General features: G+C 40.4%; 1 protein-coding gene, 1 non-coding gene and 1 pseudogene across 42 annotated transcripts in view; 2 read left to right on the top strand and 1 right to left on the bottom strand.

The window, feature by feature from the left end:
• LOC100387714 (uncharacterized) overlaps window positions 1-24,871 on the bottom strand; it is a 76,932-nt gene that overhangs the window by 18,926 nt on the left and 33,135 nt on the right. Inside the window, exon 1 of one of the 41 annotated variants that reach the window (XM_035285513.3) lies at window positions 3,452-23,675. The exons of 39 other annotated variants lie outside the window; for them this stretch is intronic. The gene's annotated coding sequence lies outside the window, so the exon portion shown is untranslated. Of the gene's footprint in view, window positions 1-3,451; window positions 23,676-24,871 lie in introns of those variants that run through there. One more of the 41 variants, XM_035285523.3, reaches the window with a different exon arrangement.
• Window positions 6,516-6,619, top strand: LOC118150340 (U6 spliceosomal RNA). The gene has a single exon (XR_004738452.1). It is a non-coding gene; the product is annotated as a U6 spliceosomal RNA (small nuclear RNA).
• LOC144580918 (uncharacterized) lies at window positions 18,920-19,559 on the top strand (annotated as a pseudogene).

The raw sequence follows: 24,871 nt of genomic DNA, 5'->3' as shown, positions 1-24,871 counted from the left end.
CCAAAAGATACAAAGTATTGTAAAAAACATACTCAAAAATCTTCCCTTTCTTTGCACTCCCAAAGAGCCAGTTTCCCAGCTCTTTCCTCTGAAGGAAGTCCCACAAAGTGGGGGCACAATTGGCTTTGTAAATGCTCCCTTAACCTCTTCTTAAGTACGAGGTCTAAAGAAAGAACTTAAGCCTCTGCTAGATAATCCAGAATGGGTAGCAGAACGAATTCATCAGTGATTAGGTCTGCAAATCTATACTTGAACCTAGTTAATGTCGATCCTAGGTATCTTGTTCTCTAAAGAAGAATGAAACATGACTCACAAAGCTGGTATGGCAACCTAAAAAAGTGATTATCCTGCTGGCCAAGATAACCCAGCAGCAGATGTGCAAGAGTTGATTATCAGAGGGATAAATAAATCTGCACCTAGACCTCAAAACTTAATGAAAGCCTTTGATGTACACCAAGAAAATAATGAAGGACCCATGCAGTTCCTAGACAGGCTGAGATTACAATTAATAAAGTATGCAGATTTAAATCCTGATAGTCCTCCAGGGCAAGGGATGCTAAAATTACATTTTGTCACAAACAACTGGTCTGACACTGCAAGAAAGCAACGATAGAGAACCAACTGGTTGAAGAACTTTTAGAGGAAGCACAAAAAATATATGTGAGGAGAGATGAAGACAGACAAAAGCAAACGGCAAAGTTTTTCTTGGCAAAAATCAACTGGGCAGACAATGTCCGGAGTGAAAAATGGACCGATGACTTGGGATGCAGGTCTGCAGAGAGGGATAGGGCGAGGTCAGAATTGGACATGGGAGGACCATAGCAAGTGCTGTAGAAGGTGGAAATGCAGACAAAACAAGGATAAGCCAAGGCAAAAGGGTCCTGCAGTAGGAAGAAAAGGTGGGCAAGATAGATGTTACAGATGTGGGAAGACAGGCCATTTGAAGAGAGAATGCTCTCAATTAGAAACCACCAAGAGCCTGCTCATGCTTGCCTTACAAGGAGCAAGTGGGGCTCAGGGGCTCTTTTTTACTTTGAGTCCCACCAAGAACCATTGATAAATTTAGAGGTGGGACCAAACCATAAATTAGTAACATTCTTTATTGATTCTAGAATGACTCACTGTTTATGCCTTTATCCAAATGGCTTAAATTGCTCTTCAGAAGAATTACTATTTATATCTGGAGTAAAAGGAGGAGGGTTTAAGGCAAGATTCTAGAGAATACAGAAGTGAGATATTAAAATTGGGTGGCTAATAATCAATTTATACTAATTCCTGAAGCAAGGACTAATTACTAAGAAGATAGTTAATGTTGATATTAGGGTTAGGATTACAAATAGGGCCAAAATCTTTATTTCCTTAAACCTGCTGACTACAGTAGATGAGAAGAAAATTTATCCTGATGTATGGTCAAGAGAAGGGAATTAAGGGAAGCTACGAATTCTCCCAATCCAAATACATTTAAAGATTCCAGAAGGAGGAGCCAGAAGAAAGCAGTACCCAATTTCCTTACAAAGTCAGATAGGACTAAAGCCTGTGATTGAAGGTCTTATCAAAGATGGACTCCTAGAACCTTGCATGTCCCCATATAACACCCCTATTTTACTTGTCAGAAAGCCTGATGGATCCTACTGATTAGTACAAGATCTTGGAGCTATAAATTAAACAGTACAAACTGCTCACTCGACAATGCCAAATCCATATACTATTCTAAGCAAAATTCCCTATAGTGATCAGTGGTTTACTGTCATCGATTTAAAAGATGCCTTTTGGGCCTGTCCTCTGGCTGAAAGAAGCTGAGATCTATTTGCCTTCAAATGGGAGGATCAAGATACAGGACAAAAGGAACGGTACTGGTGGACAGTATTACCTCAAGGGTTTGCAGACTAGCCAAATACTTTTACTCATGCTCTAGACAAGGTAATTAGAAAAGTAGAAATTTCAACACAGCTACATTTAATCCAGTATATGAATTATATCTGGTGAAGATACAGAAAAAGTAGCTGAGCACTCCATATACTTTTTGAATCATCCATACTCTGAAGGGTTGTGAGTCTCAAAGGAAAAACTTTAATATGTAGAACCAGAAGTCAGATATTTAGGCCATTTAATTAGTGCAGGGAAAAGAAGAAGGGGCCTGAATGGGTTGAAGGAATTGTGTCCTTACCCTTGCCCCAAGCCAAATGAGAACTCAGAAAATTCTTAAAGTTCATTGGATACTGCAGATTATGGTTGACTCTTATGCTCTGAGAAGTAAGCTGTTACATGAAAAACTTACTGAAAGAGGACCTGACCTGCTTATATGGTCTTCTGATGAAGCTGACCCCGTAAATGAATTAAAGGCATGGTTAATGTCTGCCTTACTCTCTCTAGTGAAACCTTTTCATCTTTTTGTTAATGTGGATAATGGAGTAGCCCTAGGGGTACTCACACAGGAACATGGAGTCTGCCGGCAGCCAGTTACTTTCCTGTCTAAAGTCTTAGATCCAGTTGCCAGTGGATGGCCCCAATGTGTCCAGTCTGTGGCAGCTACTGCCATATTAGTAAAAGTAGAAAGATTACCTTTGGAAGATATTTGACTGTAAGTACACACCACCAGGTTAAGCTATTTTAAGTCAAAAGGCAGAAAGACAGCTTACTGATTCTAGAATATTAAAGTATGAAGCTAGTCTGCTAGAGAAAGATGACTTAACCATAACAACATATAGCTCACTCAACCCTGCAGGCTTCCTAACAGGGAACCCACTGCTACAGACTGAACACTTGTGTCTTGACTTTATTATTAAACAAAGGTTCAGCTTGATCTAGCAGAGACCTCTTATAAGACCAGACATTCACCTGTTCATACATGGATTCTCCCAAAATGATTGATGGGAGACAACACAATGAATATGCAATAATAGATGGAGAAAATTTTGAAGAAATTGAGTTGTGGAGGTTACCCAATAATTATTCTGCCCAGAGGTGTGAATTATTTACTCTCAGTAAGGCCATAAAATTCCTAGAAAATAAGATAGAAACCATTTATACAGACTCTAAGTATGCCTTTGGGGTAGCACACATATTTGGAAAAAATTGGGCTGAACAAGGTCTAATGAATAATCAAGGCCAAGAACTTGCTTATGAACCATTAGTAGTTCATGTCTTAAACAACCTCCAATTACCAGAAGAAATAGCTCTTGTACCTGTCCCAGGATATCAACATGACTTCTTTTGAAAGTTGAGGGACCACCTTGCATTTCAGGTGGCCAAAAAGGCAGCAGTTGCTGCTCAACTGATTTTTCATTTAACTCCTTTCCTTCCTTCTCCTAAAATAGTTCCTATTTTCTCCTCTGTTGAGAAGGAGAAAATGGCTGAAATTGGGGCACAGGAAAATGCTGACGGGAGATAAATTCTCCCAGGCCAGAGGGAGATGCTCTCTAAGCCCCTTGTGAGAGAAATCTTAACTCACCTACACCAAGGAACACATTGGGGCCCTGAGGCCCTGTGTGATGCAGTTCTTAGAGTCTAAGGACACTCTGGCCAGTCAAGCTAAAGATAGATGTCTCATCTGCAAGAAAACAAACAAGCAGGCTCTAAAGAAATTACTTTTAGGATAAACACACTCCAAAGTGTTCAAGTTGACAGCACTGAAATACCATAGTAGGTTGACTAAAATACCTATTAGTGATAGCTGATCATCTTACACATTGGAGGGAAGCTACTCCTTTTTCAAAGGCCACTGCTAATAATGCAGTAAAAGCCTTGAGCACATTGTACCTAGATTTGGGATAACAGAAAATATTGAGAGAGAAACGAATCAAACTCTTAAAAATCATTTAACCAAATTAATTTAGAAACTCCCATGGACTAAAATGTCTTCTATTGCTTTATTAAGAATCAGAACAGGCCAGGTGCAGTGGTTCACGCCTGTAATCCCAGCACTTCGGTAGGCTGAGGCAGGCAGATCATGAGGTCAGGAGATCAAGACCAATCTGGCAAACATGGCAAAACCCTGTCTCTACTAAAAATATAAAAGCCAGCATGGTGGTGAGCACCTGTAATCCTAGCTACTAGGGAGGCTGAGGCAAGAGAATCACTTGAACCTGGAAGGCAGAGGTTGAGGTGAACCAAGATCCACTGCACCCCAGCATGGACAAGAACAAAAACTCCATCTCAAAAAAATACGAATCAGAAGAGCTCCTCGGAAGGACATAGGCTCATCTCCCTATAAGATGCTATATGGGTTGCCTTACATTCTTCAGCTGATGTCCCTACATTAGAAACCAAAGATCAGTTTCTCAGAAATTATATATTTGGTCTCTCCTCTACCTTTTCTTCCCTTAAAGCCAAACGTCTTTTAGCACAAGCAGCACCTCTAGAATTTCTAATGCACCAGCATTGACCTGAAGACTGTGTCTTCAGTAAAGGGTGGAAAAAAGAGAAACTTAAGCCAGCTTGGGAAGGATCCTACTATGTGCTGTTAACTACCAAGACCACTGTTTGCACAGCAGAAAAAGAATAGACCCTTCAAACTTCGAGTCGAGGAAGCATCAATGCCCTCAGAGTCCTGTACTTCCAGGACAAATCTCTACCAAGCTCAAGTTAAGAAAAACTTGACGTATCTTTATTTCTATTTTTCTTTCTTTCCTCGTTACTCCTCATTTTATTACTAATGTAATCAGATCAACTTCTCCCTAACATGTAATATTTGATGCTTACTTGGTAATGCATTGTGGAGAGTTACATAGCCAGAGGCAGTTAGCCTCCTCAGAAGAGTATTTATGCAGTAGTCTTCTAACCAATCTACTAGCCCATAACTCTCATCACTGCAGTAAGTTGCAACCAAGATATCAATTTCTTGTTTCTACTGACTGGTAACCTTGTAAAAGCTGGAGTGACATCCTGTGGACCACTCAATAAAAAAAAAAAAAAATCTACAGGAGTTGTTTGTACTAATCTTAAACCTCACCTTTATTTCACTAAAGAGGCCATTTCCCCTGATTGCAAAGCTTACCAAAGTAACCCAATCTTTATTTTTATTACTTACCCTATTAATACTGAAATTAGGCCTGTCATCCATCACCTCTATGGTATTGGGGTAAATATCAACGGGAAGGATCCCTTGGGCATATTTGAAATATATCTTCTGCCTCTTCCTCCTCTACCCTCCTCAAATCTATTTCAAATATCCCTTTATCAATGATAGACAAAAGTATCAGTAGCAAAAATCAATGACCTAAAGCAAACCTTAGGTATAGAGACAGAGTCTCACGATGCAAATGTATGGTTAAAATTGATTAAATATTCCATCCGCACTCTAAGCAAAAGCAACTGTTACACATGGTAGGCCAGAGGCCCAGACTGTCCCCTTTCCACTTAAATAGTCCTCTCATCAGACAGACTTAGTGTGTGGGGTGTCTCTCTTCCAAGATTCCACAGCAAGGAACAACCAATTGTGCCAAGCCCTTTCCCTGCTATATCCTGAAGTTCAGCACCCTGCAGGGCAGCCCCCAAGGGCCATTCAGCCACCATCTTCTGAGACAGAATTTGCTTCATGTTTCACAGCAGGAAGATAACTTAGTGTTACTTGGAAACTTAACAGGATACAGTGAAGTAAGGCACTTCCAAGAGCTAACCCACCAGACTTCCATCCTTGAGCGAATGTATGGTGCTATTGTTGGGGGCCAAATAACTGGAGTGGTAACTGCACTCTAGTCCAATGGCTATCCCTTTTACCCTGCATTTCATCAGCTGAAAATTGACAAGACCCGCTACCAACATACAAGAGAAACTCCTTTTGGATTCTTTGGTTCTTTTCTTTTCTTTTTTTTTTTTTGAGACGGAGTTTCACTCTTGTTACCCAGGCTGGAGTGCAATGGCGTGACCTCGGCTTGCCGCAACCTCTGCCTCCTGGGTTCAGGCAATTCTTCTGCCTCAGTCTCCTGAGAAGCTGGGATTACAGGCACGCGCCACCATGCCCAGCTAATTTTTTGTATTTTTAGTAGAGACGGGGTTTCACCATGTTGACCAGGATGGTCTCGATCTGTTGACCTTGTGATCCACCCGCCTCGGCCTCCCAAAGTGCTGAGATTATAGGTTTGAGCCACCGCGCCTGGCCGGATTCTTTGATTCTTATGTTTATTTAGATGCAACTGGAGTTCCCAGATGAGTAACCAGTGAGTTGAAAGCTAGAGATAAAATAGCTACCTGATATTAGTTGGGACTATTTTGGTAGGTAACAAAAAACAAAAATGTAGATTGGATCAATTATATTTACTATAACCAACAACAACTTGTTAACTATACAAAAGATGCCATTAAAGGAATTGCAGAAAAGTTAAGGTCTACTAGCTAAATGGCATGGGAAAACAGGATAGCTCTTGATACGATACTAGCTAAAAAAGATGGTGTTTGTGTAATGATTAAAACGCAATGCTGTACTTCCATCCCAAATAACACAGCCCCAGATGGAAGCATAACATGGGCCTTGCAAGGACTCACGACCTTATCAAATGAATTAGCTAAAAATTCTGGTGCTTGCTTCGACAGCACATATACTAAAATTGGAATGATACAGAGATTAGCATGGCCCCTGCACAAGAATCACATGCAAATTCGCGAAGCGCTCCATAAAAAAAGAAAGAAACAAACAAAAATTCTGGCATAAATAATCCCATTTCAAAATGGCTAGAAAATTGGTTTGGCAAATGAAAAGAAACCCTAACCTCAATTCTTACCTCACTGGACTGCTTATTGTCAGATGTTGTGTTACACCCTGCATTCGAAGGCTAGTGCAGAAACTAATTGATATGACTCTTACCAAGATATCCCTAACCCCTCTCCCACCCTATTCTAAAAGATTTCTTCTGCTAGAAGATCAAGCTGACCAAAGAAGTCAAGAACTATTGAACAAGTTTGAAGAGAAATTATAAATTAAAAGAGGGAGTAATTATAGAAAATAAAATAGAAGTTCCTCTTCAAAGTTTCCTTGGCTGCCCCAGATATCTGCCCTGACATGTCTGGGAAAGCCTAGGGAAGCATTAGATCATAGTTTTCTCCTTTGCCCTTATTAAGTAGTACTTTTGCATTTATCAGCATTCCACAAGTCACTTCCTCTTTTCTTTGTTCTTTCTTACTTTTGCCTATTTAGGAAAATTTTAAGTTGGCAGCCAATAGTGTAAAGCTTAGAGGGTGAGGTTCTGTTCCAGCCAGTGGAAACTGGACATAGCAGTAGGATGGTTGCACTAGGTTATAAATGCTCCTATTTCCTTTGTTCAGGTGTGATCTCATGGCAAGACTGTTACTGAGTGTCACCCTTTCTGCAGAAAGTAACAATTGGCCTTGCTGACTGATCCATAGTCTCAGTGTTGATTCTATACAACACTGAGTACCTGTTTCTAACATCTACTCAGTAAACACATTACTCTGATTGGGTTTCTGGACTCCATGGTCTGTAAGTCAGTTTCAGGACTAAAGATACAAGAGTTACTGAAGAAGGTAAAGTGGTTGATTGCTGCCCTGTAAAGTTTGTAGAAATCTGGTCTAGTCTCTAGAAGTGACTACAGAAAGCTACAGGTACCAAACAGGCAGAGATACAATTCTGTCTGCATATTTAAGAGAAAGCAGGCACCTTGCAGAAAATTTGTGAGTTGACTGGAAACCTGAGAGGGAAAGTCACCTCTAGAGTAAATTCTGGTTGGCACCTTATATGTTCATATCACGTCTGATAATTCTAGACAGTGTCTGGAAAATATAATTAGAAGAAAAATTTTCCCCAACCCCAGAGAAACACCACAATAATAAAACAATAAGAACTGTAGGCTGGGCATGGTGGCACACACCTGTCATCCCAGCAGTTTAAGAGGCCAAGGCAGGTGAATCACCTGAAGTTAGGAGTTCAAACGAGCCTGGTCAACATGGTGAAACCCATCTCTACTAATATACAAAAAATTAAGCCAGGAGCAGTGGCTCACGCCTGTAAACCCAGCACCTTGGGAGGCTGAGGCGGGCAGATCACGAGGTCAAGAGATCAAGACCATCCTGGCCAACATGGTGAAACCCCGTCTCTTCTAAAAAATACAAAAATTAGCTGGGCATGGTGGCACAGGCCTAGTCCCAGCTACTTGGGAGGCTGAGGCAGGAGAATTGCTTGAACCTGGGAGACGGAGGTTGCAGTGAGCTGAGATCGTGCCACTGCACTCCAGCCTGGGCAACAGAGCAAGACTCCATCACAAAAAATAAATAAATAAGAAATGTGTTTTATTACACAATTAATTTTGAATGCATCATGCATCACAGTCAATCTGCTTAACAGACTGCAAAGACAGAAAGATGGTCACCATAATATCCCACAAGTAGAAGAATATACAGCGCCATGTCATAAGTAGTTAATCCTGAATTTACCTGGAAATTGGAGAAGCCATTTATGCATACTAATTTGTTATATTCAATAATAAAATAAATTTTTCACATCTTCATGCTATGAGGTAGTTTTGCAACTTGAAGCCAGGTGCCTGCTGGACTCAGGCTCTCACTCTTCTACACAAATGGTTGACCAGGGTGGTATCCTTTTTGGCTATTTACATTTTAAAGCAATGACTCTCCGGCCGGGCACAGCGGCTCAAGCCTGTAATCCCAGCACTTTGGGAGGTCAAGGTGGGTGGATCACGAGGTCAAGAGATCGAGACCATCCCGGTCAACATGGTGAAACCCCGTCTCTACTAAAAATACAAAAAATTAGCTGGACATGGTGGCGCGTGCCTGTAATCCCAGCTACTTGGGAGGCTGAGGCAGAATTGCCTGAACCCAGGGGGCGGAGGTTGCGGTGAGCCGAGATCGCGCCATTGCACTCCAGCCTGGGTAAGGAGCGAAACTCCGTCTCAAAAAAAAAAAGCAATGACTCTCTACTCCCTGACCACTGGGTTATAGAAATCCTGCTTGTCCTCTCTTGATGGCTAGTGTCCCCTCTTGAAGCCCTATCATCTGCCACTGAGGTACAGCCCACAGCACAAGGCTCACAGCTGGTAGATCACATTTTACATGAATCCGAATTGCCACAGCAGCACATGGTTTCATATCAAAGAGTGAAGCCTGACTATCAGGAGGAGAGGCTGCAGACCTTCTGGGTAGAATTGCACCTTCACAATAATGGGAATGCTAGCAGCGTTTCAGCCTCAGTTTTTATTTATAATGGTGACATGAAAAAATACTGCTGGATTTCCAGCATGAGACCAGATAGAAATATGTCTAAGACTTCTCACTGTGACAGCTCACCTTATTCACAGACCCCAAGGGATACTAATAGGACCCCTGGAACAGCCACACAAAGCACTGGAGAGAAAAACAGCTTTCAGTCTGAGCAAGATTATATTGAGATAAAAAAGTTAAAGGCATCTTAAGAACACCATTCTGGTTAGATATGAAATTGATCAAGTCAGCTAGAAAATATTCTCCTTAAAGGAATTTCTTTCTTAAAACCCAAAGTGTCTATTAGCTCATGCCTATAATTCCAGCACTTTGGAGGGAAAGGTTGGCAGATCACTTGTGGCCAGGAGTTGGAGACCAGTCTGGCCAACATGGTGAAACCCCATCACTACTAAAAATACAAAAATTAGCTGGGCTTGGTGGCATGTGCCTGTGATCCCAGCCACTTGGGAGGCTGAGGCAGGAAAATCACTTGAGCCTGAGAGGTGGAGGCTGCATGCAGTGAGCCGAGATCACGCCACTGCACTCCAGTCTGGGCAACAGATCAAGACTCTGTCTCAAAAACAAACAAACAAACAAACAAAAAAACCCAAAGTACACAAGTACTCTCAGCATGAGAAACATGAGTACTATGAAAAAGGAGAAAATATTCTCTGCAGAATTGTTTAAGGTTTCTCTTCTATCTCTACTGCTCTCCTATTTCCTAGCTATTGAATGGGAGATCTACATTGGAATACATCTGACGATTTTCATAAGCACTTTTAGAAGATAAGAAAAATTGGAGATCTGACTTTGTTTATATAGTGAAATATATTTTACCTTGCAACATACCTAACTGAACTGCTATTATGGTTTTTCAGTGGCCACATCACTCATGTTTTTTTGTCCTGTAATATCAGCATTCCAATTTAGTGAAATGAAAGACACTGAAATTGTGCTTATCTGTAATTATCCATGTGGGATTTATTAATAAGCATGGTAGACAAATGTTTACTGTAATAATTTGGTAGCTTTTTTTTGGATATTAGATATAAATAAATATAAACAATTTTAATGTACTAGTCATAATATAAAAAATGTTTAAATTGTCTTGTAGCCATAATTTAGTTTAAAAACTTCATTTTAACAGTACAAATAACAATAGTAAAATAACTATTAAAACATCCATTCAATGTAAATATTTTGCTGTTATATTTCTCCTATTGTATGAATACAATTGTAGAAAACACTGTTTAATTTATATAAATGCAGGTTGTCTACTAACCATACACATAATTATGCTAATTATTAAGTATAAAATAGAAAGCAAAATATAACTACAGACTCCACGGTTTATATACTGAATTCTTGTTGCTTTTGCAATACTAGTACTTCAGACTGCAAATATGAGATAATTAACTTGAATAATCAGTGTTCTGTCAAAGAAACTTACTCAGTATCTCTTAGCCTTTATCATTCTGTATTGCTAAATTTAATGTTATATTGGTGCTAAACTTCTGTGTGCTTTTAAAATAACATTAATCTAAACAAATCTGTGTCTACTTTAGAAGACTAATAATAAAAACATATAAACTGTTAGGCTGGAGGTGGTGGCTCACGCCTGTAATCCCAGCACTTTGGGAGGCCAAGGTGGGCGGATCATAAGGTCAAGAGATCAAGACCATCCTGGCCAACATGGTGAAACCCTGTCTCTACTAAAAATACAAAAATTAACTGCGTGTGGTGGCGCATGCCTGTAGTCCCAGGTACTGGGGAGGTGGAGGCAGGAGAATTGCTTAAACCCAGGAGGCAGAGGTTGTGGTGAGCCAAGATCACACCACTGCACTCCAGCCTGGCGCCTGGCAACAGAGCGAGACTCCATATCAAAAAATAAAAAATAAATAAACTTTTGCCAAAGCAAAAAAAAAAAAAAAGCAATGAATCTAAAGTCCTAAAGAAAATCCTGAGTCAAAAAGAAGGCTAAAAGGTTTATTTATCTGTTAATATGACATACATATATTTCAAAAAGCAGAGATAAGTATCTACATATAATGTAAATGCTTTAAGAAAAGAGAGATGAGCAAAATGGTCTCCTTTATTTTAAGCTATGTAACTAAATCCTGTTATTTCTAATTCACATTTTCTTCTACATCAGCTACATCTCTGAACATGCTGAACTATTGAGACATCTGAATTGCAGTAGACACTGAATTCAGACATCTGTGGAATAGCCTTAAGCACACCGTGTGCACTTGAAAAAATGTTTATGGGGGAAAAAGCAAAAGAAAAAAATGTGTTTTATAAATTTATAGGTGTAAATAAAACAAGTTCTTAGTGACTTATGAAGACAGATTCTGACACAATAATAGTAGGACAGTATAACACTCTACAAACACTAATAAATGGATTACTGAGGGAAAAAAATTAACAAAGATATTAGGACCTAAACTCAACACTTCACCAAATAGTCCTAACAGACACCCACAGAACTCTCCATCTAAAAACAACATAATATACATTGTTTTCATTACCAAAGAGCATATAATTTAAAATTGACCACACATTACAAACTAAAGCAACCCTAAGCAAATTCAAAAATCCCCAAATCATATCAACAACACACTCAGACCACAGCTTGATAAAAATATAATTGAATACAAATAAAACCACTTGAAACCAGACACTTACATAAAAATTAAACAACCTACACTTGAATGACAAATAAAATCGAGAAGTTTTTTGAAATAAATGAGAAAAATGAAACATGGCAGAATCACTGTAACACAGCTAAGGCAGTGCTATAAATTAAGTGTTGACATCAAAAAGAAAAATCTCAATTTAACAACCTGATGTTATAAATAGAAGAATGAGAACAGCGAGAGCAAATCAACCCTTAAACTAGCAGAAGACAAGAAATAACAAAAATCACATCTGAACTGAAAAAGATTTAGACATAAAGAACTACAAAAAGGGTGGAGAAATTAAAGAGTAATTTTTTTTGAAACAGTTTGTAATATAAACCACTAGCTAGATTAATGAAAAAAGAAGAGAAAATCCAAATAAACAAAATCAGAAATGACAAAACAAACATTACCAAACAAAAATACGAATAATGATTGAAGTCTACAATAAACATTTCTATACACAGAAACTAGAATCTAGAAAAAAATGAATTCTCGGACAAATACGTCTTTCTAAGACTGAACAGAAACAACAACCAAAAAAACTGAATCCCTTAGTAGAACAATAAAAAGCTCCAAAATTGAATGAGCAATAAAAAGCCTACCAACCAAAAAAAGTCCAGGACCAGACTTACAGCTGAATTCTACCAGACATACAAAGAAGAGTTGGTATTATTCCTACTAAAACTATTCCAAATAATTGAGAAGAGACTCCTCCCCAACTCATTATCTAAAAACAGCATCATTCTGATACCAAAACCTGGCAGAGACAAAACAAAAAAACCTTAGGCCAATATTCTTAATAAACATTGATAAAAGAAAAAGAAGAAAAATGTCAGAAATGACACAAACAGGTCTTTGCGCCTAGTGACCTACAGGTACTGTGAGATCCATAGCGGAAAGCCAGGACCCTCTGGAAGCCTAGAAATGATTTGATCACCTGTCTGAAGCAAGGAGAAGAGCCCTGGAATATGAAGAGATATGAGATAGTGGCCAAACCCCTAGTCGGAGTCTCGCCATGCTGCCAGGCTGAAGTGAAATGACACAATCCCAGCTCACTGCAACTTCCCCTTCCCAGGTTCAAGTGATTCTCTTGCCTCAGCCTCCCAAGTAGCTGGGATTACAAGTATGGGCCACCTTGTCCAGCTAATTTTTGTATTTTTTTTTTAGTACAAATGTGGTTTCACCATTTTGGCCAGGATGGTCTTGATCTCTTGACCTTGTGATTCCCCCGCCTCAGCCTCCCAAAGTGCTGGGGTTACAGGCATGAGCCACCGTGCCTGGCTGCTGTTTATATTTCTTCAAAAATGCAGTGAGAAATTTTAAAACATTGCATTAAATCTATAGGTTACATTGAGCAATATGGACTTTTTCAAAATATTATTTGAATTTTTGAACAGAAGCATGCTCAAGAGTTTGGTGCTGTTTAATTTTTATATATTTGTAAATTTTTAAGGTTTTTTTTCTATTATTGTTCCATACTCTCATTCCAATTTGGTCATATAAAGTAATTCATAAAAATTTTGTTTTAGTCCAAGGCAGGCATATCACAGTGTCAGAAGTTTGAGCCTGGCTTGGCTAATATGGTGAACCCTACCTCCCACTAAAAATATAAAAATTAGCCAGGTGTGGTGGTGTGCACTTGTAGTCCCAGCTACTTGGGAGGCAGAGTCAGGAGAATCTCTTGAACATGAGAGGCGGAAGTTGCAGTGAGCCGAGATCGCATCATTGGACTCCAGCATGGATGACAGGTGTCTTTACTGCTAAGAAGTTGCTGGCCTGCCAGAAAACTGCTATTCTCAGCTCTGTCCACATTGACTAATCACAGAGTTTTGCTCTTGTCACCCAGGCGTGCAATGGTGCAATCTTGGCTCACTGTAACTTCTGCCTCATGGTTTCAAGCAATTCTCCTGCTTCAGTCTCCAGAGTAGCAGAGATTTCAGGCATGTACCACCACGCCCAGCTAATTTTTGTCTTATTAGCATTGACGAGGTTTTACATGTTGGCCAGGCTAGTCTTCAACTTCTGACCTCAGGTGATCCACTCACCTCCGCCTCACAAAGTGCTAGGTGTGAGACACTACACCTGGCTGGTCAATGGTTTAATTCTAATGTAGTTTCTAAAAACTTCAAAAGTTTAAATAAATCCTAGAGGAATGTGTCTATAAGGAGGTTCATAAAAAAATAAGGGCCCAGACAAGTTTAGTACAGGTTTTTGATAATTTAAGGATCAAACCATTTGGACTGAGTAAAAATTGTGAGTATTTTAATAAAGATAGTGACTGTTATAAAACTGCTAACCAAGGCAAAACAAAAATTAATTGAACTTCAGGAAAATACAGCAACATTTCTATGTTAAATAAGCCAGTAATGAATTTTTAAAGATATGTCATTTGAATTACCTCTGTGACCCAACTCAAATTACCTATGATAACCCCTTACTGTTATGCACCTAAATTGGAGAAACAAACCTGATATTTAAGATGACAAATTTAACGTTAAGTGTAAATTCATGGAGAAACCAGAAAGCCAGCAGCCATTGGTTCATTTCATTTCTGAGTTCCTAAAGCTTCCATTATTTAAAATGCCACATTTCATTACTAATCACAGAAGAGATAAAATAATCAAAGTTAAATATATATATAAAAAAAGAAATGACACAAACAAATGTAAACCATGTTATTCTCATGGATAGAAAAGACCAGTATTATTTATATTGCCAAACTGCCCAAAGAAATTTACAAATTTAATGCTATTTCTAAAAAACCATCAAAAACATTATTGTTATTATTATTATTATTATTATTATATATATATATTTTTTTTGAGATGGAGTTTCACTCTTGTTACCCAGGCTGGAGTGCAATGGCGTAATCTCGGCTCACCACAACCTCCACCTCCTGGGTTCAAGCAATTCTCCCACCTCAGCTTCCCGAGTAGCTGGGACTACAGGCATGTGCCACCATGCCCAGCTAATTTTTGTATTTTTAGTAGAGACGGGGTTTCACCATGTTGACCAGGATGGTCTCCATCTCTTGACCTCATGATCCACCTGCCTCGGCCTCCCAAAGTGCTGGGATTATACATGTGAGCCACCTCACCTGGCCTTATTATTATTATTAATTTGAGATGAATTTTCCCTCTTGTTGCTCAGGCTTAAGTGCAGTGGCACCATCTCTGCTCACAGCAATCTTCCCCTCCAAGAGATTCCCCTGCCTCAGCATCCAGAGTAGATGGCATTACAGGTTCGCACCACCATGTCCAGCTAATTTTTTTTTGTATTTTCAGTAGAGACAGGGTTTTGCTGTGTTGGCAAGGCTGGTCTCAAACTCCTGCATCGGGCACTCCACCAGCCTGGGCCTCCCAAAGTGCTTTGGTTACAGGTGTCAGCCACCACACGCAGCCCAAAAACATTCTTAACAGAAGTAAAAAAAATATGTTTTAAAATACACATGGAACCAAAAAAGGACCCAAATAGCCAAGACACTCCTAAGCAAAAAGAACTAAGCTGGAGACACTACATTTTCCAACTTCAAACTCTACTACAGGACTATAATAACCAAAGAAGCACAGTACTGGAACAAAAAAACAGACTCATAGACAAATGGGATAGATTATGGTACCAAAAGAAAATGCCACACACCTACAACCATCTGATCTTCAACAAAGCTGACAAGAAGAATATGGGAAGAATTCCCTATTTCATGCTGGAATAACTAGCTAGCACTGTATAGAAGACCAATACTGGATCCCTTCCTTACACCATATACAAAAATCAACTCAAGATGAATTAAAGACTTATATGTAAAACTTAAAAATTATAAAAAAAATACTCTGTAAAATATTACTCTACACATAGGAACCTGCAAACTTCATGATAAATATGCCAAAAGCCATTGAAACAAAAGCAAAAACAGGCAAATGGGACCCAATTGAACTAAACAGTTTCTTCACATAAATGAAACTATCAACAGAGTAAACAACCTACAGAATTTTTTAAAAAATGAAAACTATGCTCCTAACAAATGCTTAACATCCAGAATTCATAATGAACTTAAAGAAGTTTAAAAAAAGGAGAGAGATCCAAGATGGCCAATAGCTCAGGTGTGTAGCTCCCAGTGAAAGCGCAGAGAACAAGAGGACACCACGCTTTCAGGCGAATTTTTGTTGCTCAAGGACCAGGAGATTCCCAGCGGAGGAGCCCCACGGGTCGCTAGCATGACTCTTGCAGCCGGCGCAGCGGTTCTCCATGCAGATAAACGGGACTGGGTCCCCTTTTGGTCGACGTTTGGAGCTCCAGGAAGGGGCAGAGCCACCCTGTCAGCTAATTGAAGGAGGGATTCAGGAGAGAAGCCACACCGCAGACTCCCGGACAGAAAAGCACCAAGAATCTTGATGCTGCTGTTTTAGCCAGAGCAGTGGGTTGCTCAGATTTTGGCGCTGGGAATTAACAAGTTGGACGTCCACTCAGAGACCTAATTTGAAAGTCAGTAATTACAAAGACGACAGGTGGATAAATTTACAATGATGGGAAGAAACCAGGGTAAAAAGGCTGAGAATACTCAAAATCAGAGTGCCTCTCCCTCTACAGAGGATCACAGTTCCTCATCAACAAGGGAACAAGGTCTGATGAAGAATGAGCTCATTCCATTAACAGAATTAGGCTTCAGAAGGTGGATAATAAGAAACTTCTGTCAGTTAAAATAACATGTTCAAGCCCAATGTAAAGAAACTAAGAACTTTGAGAAAAGGTTTGATGAAATCCTAATGAGAATAGACAATTTAGAGAGGAATATAAGTGAATTAATGGAGCTGAAGAATATTATATGAGAACTCCGAGAAGTATGCACAGGTTTTAACACTCGAATTGATCAAGTAGAAGAAAGGATATGAGAGGTCGAAGACCAACTTAATGAAATGAAACGAGAAGACAAGATTAGAGAAGAAAAAGGAAAAAGGAATGAGCAAAGTCTCCAAGAAATATGGGACTATGTGAAAAGACCTAATTTACGTTTGATAGGTGTACCTGAATATCATGAAGAGAATGAATCCAAGCTGGAAAATATTCTTCAGGATATTATTCAGGAAAACTTTCCTAACCTAGTAAGGTGGGACAATACTCAACTCCAGGTAATACAGAGAACACCACAAAGATATTCCTTAAGTGGAGCACACCCAAGACACATAATTGTTAGATTCACCAGGGCTGAAATAAAGGAGAAAATTCTAAGGGCAGCTAGACAGAAAGGTCGGATTACCCATAAAGGGAAGCCTATCAGACTTACAGCAGATCTCTCAGCAGAAACCCTACAAACTAGAAGAGAGTGGGGGTCAATATTCAATAACCTCAAAGAAAAGTATTTTCAACCCAGAATCTCATATCCAGCCAAACTAAACTTTATAAATGAAGAAAAAATAAAATTTTTCATGAACAAGCAAGCACTCAGAGATTTCATCACCACCAGACCTGCTTTACAAGAGCTTCTGAAAGAAGCACTACACACAGAAAGGGACAACCAGTATAAGTCATTCCCAAAACTTACCAAAAGGTAAAGAGTATCTCCATAATGAAGAATTTATACCAACTAATGGGCAAATAGCCAGCTAGCATTAAATGACAATATTAAACTCACAAATATCAATATTAATCCTGAATTTAAATGGATTAAACGCCACAATCAAAGACACAGACATGCAAACTGAACAAAAAGTCAAAACACAAAAAGTCGGCACTCTGTATCCAGATCCATCTCATAAGCAAGGACATACAAAGACTCAAAACAAAAGGCTGGAAGAAGACTCACCAGTCAAATGGAGAGAGAAAAAAAAAATAGGAGTTGTAACTTCATCTCTGACAAAATAGACTATAATAGCAACAAAGACTAAAAGAAACAAAGAAGGACATCACATAATGATAAAAGGATCAATGCAACAATAGGAGTCAATGATCATAAATATATATGCACCCAATATAGGGGCACCCAGATACATAAGACAAGTTTTCAATGACTTATAAAGAGACTTGGAGTACCACACAATAATAGCGGGAGACTTTGACACATTGTTAATATTCGACGGATCAATGAGATAGAAAAATAACAGGGACATTTATGATTTGAACTCAGATCTGGAACAAGTAAACTCAATGAGTATTTATAGAATTCTTCACCCCAGGTCCACAGAACATACACTTTTTTTAGTATCACATTATACCTATTTTGGAAAGTAACCAAATAAATGGAAGCAAATCACTCTTTAGCATTTGCACAGCATTTCACAGATTTAAATGAAATAATGGTTGGCTGTTTGTTATTTTCTTTCCCTATTCCTTCCTGTCTCTGCTGTTAAGCACAATTATCGGCAAAAAAGAGGTTTTTAATATCTATTTTTAGATTGCATTCCAGCCTGGGCAATAGAGCAAGACTCCTGTTCTCTCTCCCCCTTTTCTCTCTTTCTTTCTTGCTTAAAAAAAAAAAAAAAATACTGTCTACGTGCCAGGCCCTCTGCTAGCCACTGGGATATATAGTAATAAATTAGAATGCCTTGGTCTCTGCCTAAATGTCTTTTCTAAAGAAATGAACAATTTCCAAAAAAAAAAAAAGTTTACAAAAAAAAAAAAAAAGAAGTTTTTAAATAAGTCGGCAAAAAACACAAAGATTTTGCCTGCTTTTCAAAAGAAGACATACACCAAGCCGGACGTGGTAGCTTATGCCTGTAATCCCAGAACTTTGGGAGGCTGAAGCATATGGATCATGAGGTCAAGAGTTCAAGACCAGCCTGGCCAATATGGTGAAACCCCATCTCTACTAAAAATACAAAAATTAGCTGGGTGTGGTGGTGCATGTCTGTAATCCCAGCTACTCAGGAGGCTGAGGCAGAAGAATCATTTGAACCTGGGTGGCAATGCAGTGAGCCAAGATCGTACCTCTGCACTCCAGCCTCAGTGACAGAGTGAGACTCCATCTTAGAAAAAAAAAAAAAGGTATACATGTAAGTAGAAAGCATATAAAAATGCTCATCACTAATCATAGAAATGCAAAGAAAAGCCACAAAGAGATACTTATACTAGTAAGAATGGCTACCCTCAGCCAGGGATGCCAGCAGCACCCTACCCAATGCAGTACCCACCGCCTTACCTGGCCCAGCCCATGGGCCTGCCGGTCTACCACGAGACCCTGGCTGGAGGAGCAGCGGCGCCCTACTCTGCCAGCCAACCTCCTTACAACCTGGCCTGCATGGACGGCCTAAAGGTGGCTCTCTGGGCATGCCCTGGCCTGGCTGCCACTTGGTTGTGTGTGAGCGGTGTGCAGGCACAGTTCTCTACACCCCATGTGTGCTGTGTGTGTCCTGCCTGTATATGTGGTTTCCTCTCATGCTGAGGAGGGGGAGAACCATCTTTGCCAGAGTGGGCTGGGACCAGACTTTGTTCTTTTCCTCACCTGAAATGAGGCTTTCTAAAACCTCAAGCCAAACTCAAAAGAATAGGGTCATGGGGGTACCCTGTGAGGTGGCCCCTGAGAGGTGGGGGGCTCTCCAGGGCACATCTGGAGTTCTTTTCCAGCTTGCCCTAGGGGGACCAAGTATGGCCTGTCACACCAGGATGGCGCAGCTGTATGATGCAGATGTGTCCTTGTTTTGGCAGCATAGCCAGCTGCTGCTCGAGGCCATGGCTTGTCCCGAGTTGGAGGTACCCTTTGCAGAGTCAGGGACGTGATGCAGGTGAAGCTTGGGACCTGACCAAGTTAAGCTTTGATCCTCTGGGCAGATGTCCATTGCTCCCTGGGGCCTGTGTCATGCCCATTAGGGGTCAGGCAGCCTCTTGATGCCAGAACACTTCAGGCAGAGCCCTACTACCTGTACCCTGCATCCTCCCTCGGACCACTGGAGGGAGGGCCACATGCATACACAGCATAGCTGCCCACAGGGAGCTTTCCTGCCCTCACTGGCGCTGCCCTTCCCACATGTGAGCAGGGCAGCCTGTCCACCAGCACACTCAGGTCTGTTCCCTGCAGTGTTTTCATTTTATTTTAGCCAAACATTTTGCCTGTTTTCTGTTTTAAAACATAATAGTGAAATGAGACTGAAACCCCTGGGTTGTGGAGGGAACCTGGTTCGGAGGAGAGGGACAACCTGGCAACTGTGAGAGTCCCTGCTTCCCCTGACACCAGCTCACAGAATATGCAACTCCTGTTCCCCAGTCCAGTGTGTTCTGGCAGCAGGGACATCTGGACCAAAGGTGGGGTGTGGGGCCTTGGATGGCAGTTCTGGCCCAGACATGAATACCTTGGAGTTCCTTGTTGTCTGTTAGTTTCACCAGAGCTGTCTTAGCTTCATATCTGTTATGTTTCTGAGAGTCTAGGATCTGTACCCGTGTTTATAATAAATGCGATTATTTGGGGGTGAAAAAAAAAAGAATGGCTATCATATAAAAATCAAAAAATAATGGATGCTGGCAAAGTTGCAGAGAAAAAAATGCTTATACACTTCTGGTCAAAGTGCAAATTAGTTCAACCATTGTGAAAAGAAGTGTGGTGATTCCTCACAGAACCAAAACCAGAATTACCATCTGAACCAGCATCCTAATTGGGTATATATCCAAGGATTTATAAATTATTCTATCATAAAGACACATACATATGTATGTTCATTGCAGCAGTATCCACAATAGCAAAGGCATGGAATCAAACTAAATTCCTATCAATGGTAGACTGAATAGAGACTGTATGGTATGGTTGGACATGGTGGCTCACACTTGTAATCCCCACACTCTAGGAGGTCTGGGCAGGTAAACTGCATGAGCTAGGAATTTGAAACCAGCTTGGGCAACAAGCTAAAACCCGGTATCTACAAAAATTAAAGAAAGAAAAATTAGCCGGGTGTGGTGGCATGTGCCTGTAGTCCCAGCTAACTGAGGGGCTGAGGTAGGAATTTTGTATTTTTAAGAGGTGGGGTTTCTCCATATTGGTCAGGCTGGTTTTGAACTCCTGATCTCATGTGATCTGCCTGCCTCAGACTCCCAAAATGCTGGGATTACAGGCATGAGCCACTGTACCTGGCTTGAGGTAGGAATATTGCTTGAGCCCAGGAGGTTGAGGCTACAGTGAGCCAGGATCATGCTGCTGCACTCCAGACTGGATGAAAAAGTGAAACCCTTTCTCCAATAAAGTGAAATAAAAGACTTTTTAAAAATATGGTACATAAACATCATGGAATACTGTGTGGCCATAAAAACAAAGATCATGTCCTCTGCAGCAACATGGATGAAATTGGAAACCATTATTCTTAGAAAACTAATGCAGAAACAAAAAACCAAATACATGTTATTTATAAGATGGTTACTTATAAGTAAGAGCTAAGTAAGTATACATGGACACAAAGAGAGAAACAACAGACAGGCTTTGTTGAGGGTGGAGGGTGGGAGGACAAAGATCAGAAAAAATACTTGTTAAGTGCTATGCTTAGTATCTCAGTGACAAAATAATCTGCACACCAAACCTTTATGACACAATTTTACCTATATAACAAACCTGCACATGTACCCCTGAACCAAAAATAAAAGTAATACAAATATCCATTCATGGGGGAGAGTGCAATTTAGTTGAATGGACTGGTTTGTTTTACAAATACAGGCAGAGGTTGGGCTGTACTCCAATTTATTTCTGTGTCCATGCAGGCAGATAAGATCATGAACAGGTGGTCTGCAAGCCTAGGAGGGTAGAGAAAACAGATTACTGCTGCAGATTCAGTGTCTGGGGATGAGGATATGTCAAAGACTTGTAGACATTTTTGTGGGTTTTGGCAAGAAGCACTGGGATAAAAAATGCTGTAGTAAAATTCCTGAGGGTGGTGCCTTGTCCTGTGAGGGGTGTGGACATGTCAATGTCTAGTGGGTGTCTTTGTTAGTGGGTGGAAATCCTGTGGTGGCTGCTGTAGGAAAGGGGGATTTCTTATCAGAGTTCTTTTCCTCTAAGTTTTCAGGCCTCACTCACCCTGCGCAGATACCTGAAATCACAGAATAGTGGGCGGTGTGACAGCTTGTGTACAGGAAAGCAGACCCTCCCATTTCCAGAAACCCACAGTTCTATTCCAGGACAGGCCTCTCCTGGCACCAAATCTGCAGAGTTTACTGAACACCAAGCAACTCTCCAACACAAACATATTGTCTAACATTTGAATTCTGACCCCACTTTGCTCAGCACAGACCCTGATTCAGGGAACCATCTCACAACACTGTCCTTAATGCTACACCAATCAAAAACTTCCTAGGCCTGTCTATCTTCTACGCTACCATTTAATAATTAGAAACTCCCATGGCCTCCCTCAAGTTTGGTAATGTAATAGAGCTACTCACAGAACTTAGCAAAACATTTTAGTTGTTTACTAGTTTATTATTAAAGATACAACATGACTGGATGCAGTGGCTCACACCCGTTAATACCAGCACCTTGGGAGGCCGAGGCAGGTGGATCACCAGGTCAGGAGTTCAAGACCAGCCAGGCCAAGATGATAAAACCCTGTTTCTACTAAAAATACAAAAATGTGCCAGGAGCAGTGGCAGTCACCTGGAATCCCAGCTACTCTGTGGGTAACACCCCCCATGGGCACAGAGGAAGAACTGTGCAGAGCCCAGGCACAACTAGTGCCTGAAGAATATTGTAGTTTATAGCATTATGGCTCAGCTGTTTCCTTTATATAATCCTGCATATATAATCATATATTAGTTTATAGAATTAGTGCCTGAAGTGTAACTTACTGCTTACATATATCTAGCATAGTTAGTTCTATATAATCTTTCTGTATAATCATATAAGTATTGTAGTCGGAGCTGTACTGACACATTTAGTGCTGATTTATATAATCCTTCTATATAACCAACCATATAGTAGTTTGTAATAGAAGGAAGGCCTACAGCAGTCACAGAACAGAAGCAGTACATCGGAAAACAGCCAGACCAGCAGGAGAACCAAAGATCCAGGCAGTGGCGTCCCTGCCTGAAAGGGTATACGCTGTATGGCAGGCATGGAGCAAGTGTCTCTCCTCTTGATAAAGGAGTTGTAGTACCTTGCATCCAGTTCCTGTGGAAAGTAGGCCTCAGGCCTAAGATCCTGGAATTAACCAAAAGAGAAGAACCCCTCTGATGTGACCAGTCACAGTGGCTGTACACCCTGTCAAGTCTTTTCTTGCTTCTATAATAGCTCAAAGAATCCTCCCATAAATATCTTAAGAGAAGTGCACAAGTCTGTCAGCTCCCACTGCATTAAGCTTATGGTATCCTTCTATTAGAAATTCTTTGAAGTTTCCAGCCCCCAGGTAAGAAGCGTTGCACATGACACTTGTTGCACACGGCCTACCTCCTTGCCTCAGTGACCTAATGGGGGTGGACCCCTTTTCTGTACACGACCCTCTACTACTGCACACGGCACAGCCCCCTACTGCGTATGGCCCACCTCTCTGCCCAGGTGACATAATGGGTGGTCCCCTAGCTTGTAACTCATGTGATTATGTATGCCCTATTACTAAGCCTATAGACGATGACCTCACACAACCCTGCCCCCTGCTTGTACCTAATAAATACAGATGCTCTTGGGTATTTGGGGGTTGCCGCTGATCTCTACTCACAGGTGGTGTGGCCCCTGAAGTCCAGATGCTCTTCACCAGTTCTTCAGTGTCCTGTCTCTTTACTTCTTGGCTCCTGCACCTCAACACAGCATAAAGGAAACCCCACGACCCTGTGGGGCCACTACAGCCCTACACTAGGGAGACTGAGGCAGGAGGATCACTTGAACCCAGGAAGTGGAGGTTGCAGTGATCCAAGATCATGCCATTGCACTCCAGCCTGGGTGACAGAGCAAGACTCCATCTCCAAAAAATAAAGATACAACCCAGAGAAAGTCAAACAGAAGAAATGTATAGGCCCAAGAAAAGAGGCGGGGAAAGATGAAGCACATAGATAAGCCTGGTAAAGAGCTATGATTAATAGAATTCTTCATCCTTTGTGTTCTCCATAAATAGTTTATGAAAGGAAACATCCTTCCCACTATAACGTAAGACGGTGCTCTATTTTCTCATCTATCTGCTCTCCAGACATAGGTGCTGCACATTTTATTTTCTTATTAAAAAAAAGAGTTAAATCTTTCTTCAGTGTTCAAAATAAAATACTTCTTAACCAAGCTTTACTTAAGTTTATCTTTTTTCCACAGCCTCCTGAACCTTCAGCTACCCTATCTGAGTCAACACAAAACCCCATTTTATGTCCCTCCTACGAACATTCTGACTTCAGGGTAAAACATTCTCTAATCTAAAACCGGATTTTATCACCTTCCTTTTGCCATTCCCCTCCTCCTACCTTCTTTCTAACGTTGTTTGATCCTTTCCATTTAAAAAAGCCCTTGTCTGTCTAAGGATTGCAATAACAGTTGGTACTTTCTCCTACTACAATGCTTTCTTGGAATTCAAAAATTTTTACATGAATCTGTCATTTTATAAAATCTAGAAACTGCCTCAAAACAATAACAACTTCATCCTCAGTAAGACCTTTCCAGTCTTTTTACATCTTAACCTTAGCTTCAACTGCCTGTGGGTCTCCAGCTTTTCAGGGCTCTGTAGCTTCTCTTAGGATAAAGGCTTTTTCCATGGCTGAAGTGAGCAGGCTGGGATATTTATAGAGATGGCTCCCCAGAGAAAACTAACTGGGCCTGTAATAACTTCCTTTTGCAGACTCAGTATTAGTCTTAGATGGTCTTAAGCTTTAATCTCCATGTCTGAGTTATTCACTTAGTGTTTTAATCTAAGTATATAAAAAAATCCAGCGAAATTACTCAGAAACAGTATTCATATATATATATATATATACAAACATATACATATACATATACATATACATATACATATACATATACATATACATTAAGGTGCATCCATTTCTTTCCTTCTTTTATGTTTTTCTTTTTTCTTTGTCACCCAGGCTGGAGTGCAGTGGAGCAATCTGAGCTCACTGCAACATCTGCCTTCTGGATTTTTTAAAAG

The sequence above is a fragment of the Callithrix jacchus genome, chromosome 22 (assembly GCF_049354715.1).
Source record: "Callithrix jacchus isolate 240 chromosome 22, calJac240_pri, whole genome shotgun sequence".
Lineage (NCBI taxonomy): Eukaryota > Metazoa > Chordata > Mammalia > Primates > Cebidae > Callithrix > Callithrix jacchus.
This window is presented reverse-complemented; position numbering and strand designations above follow the sequence as displayed.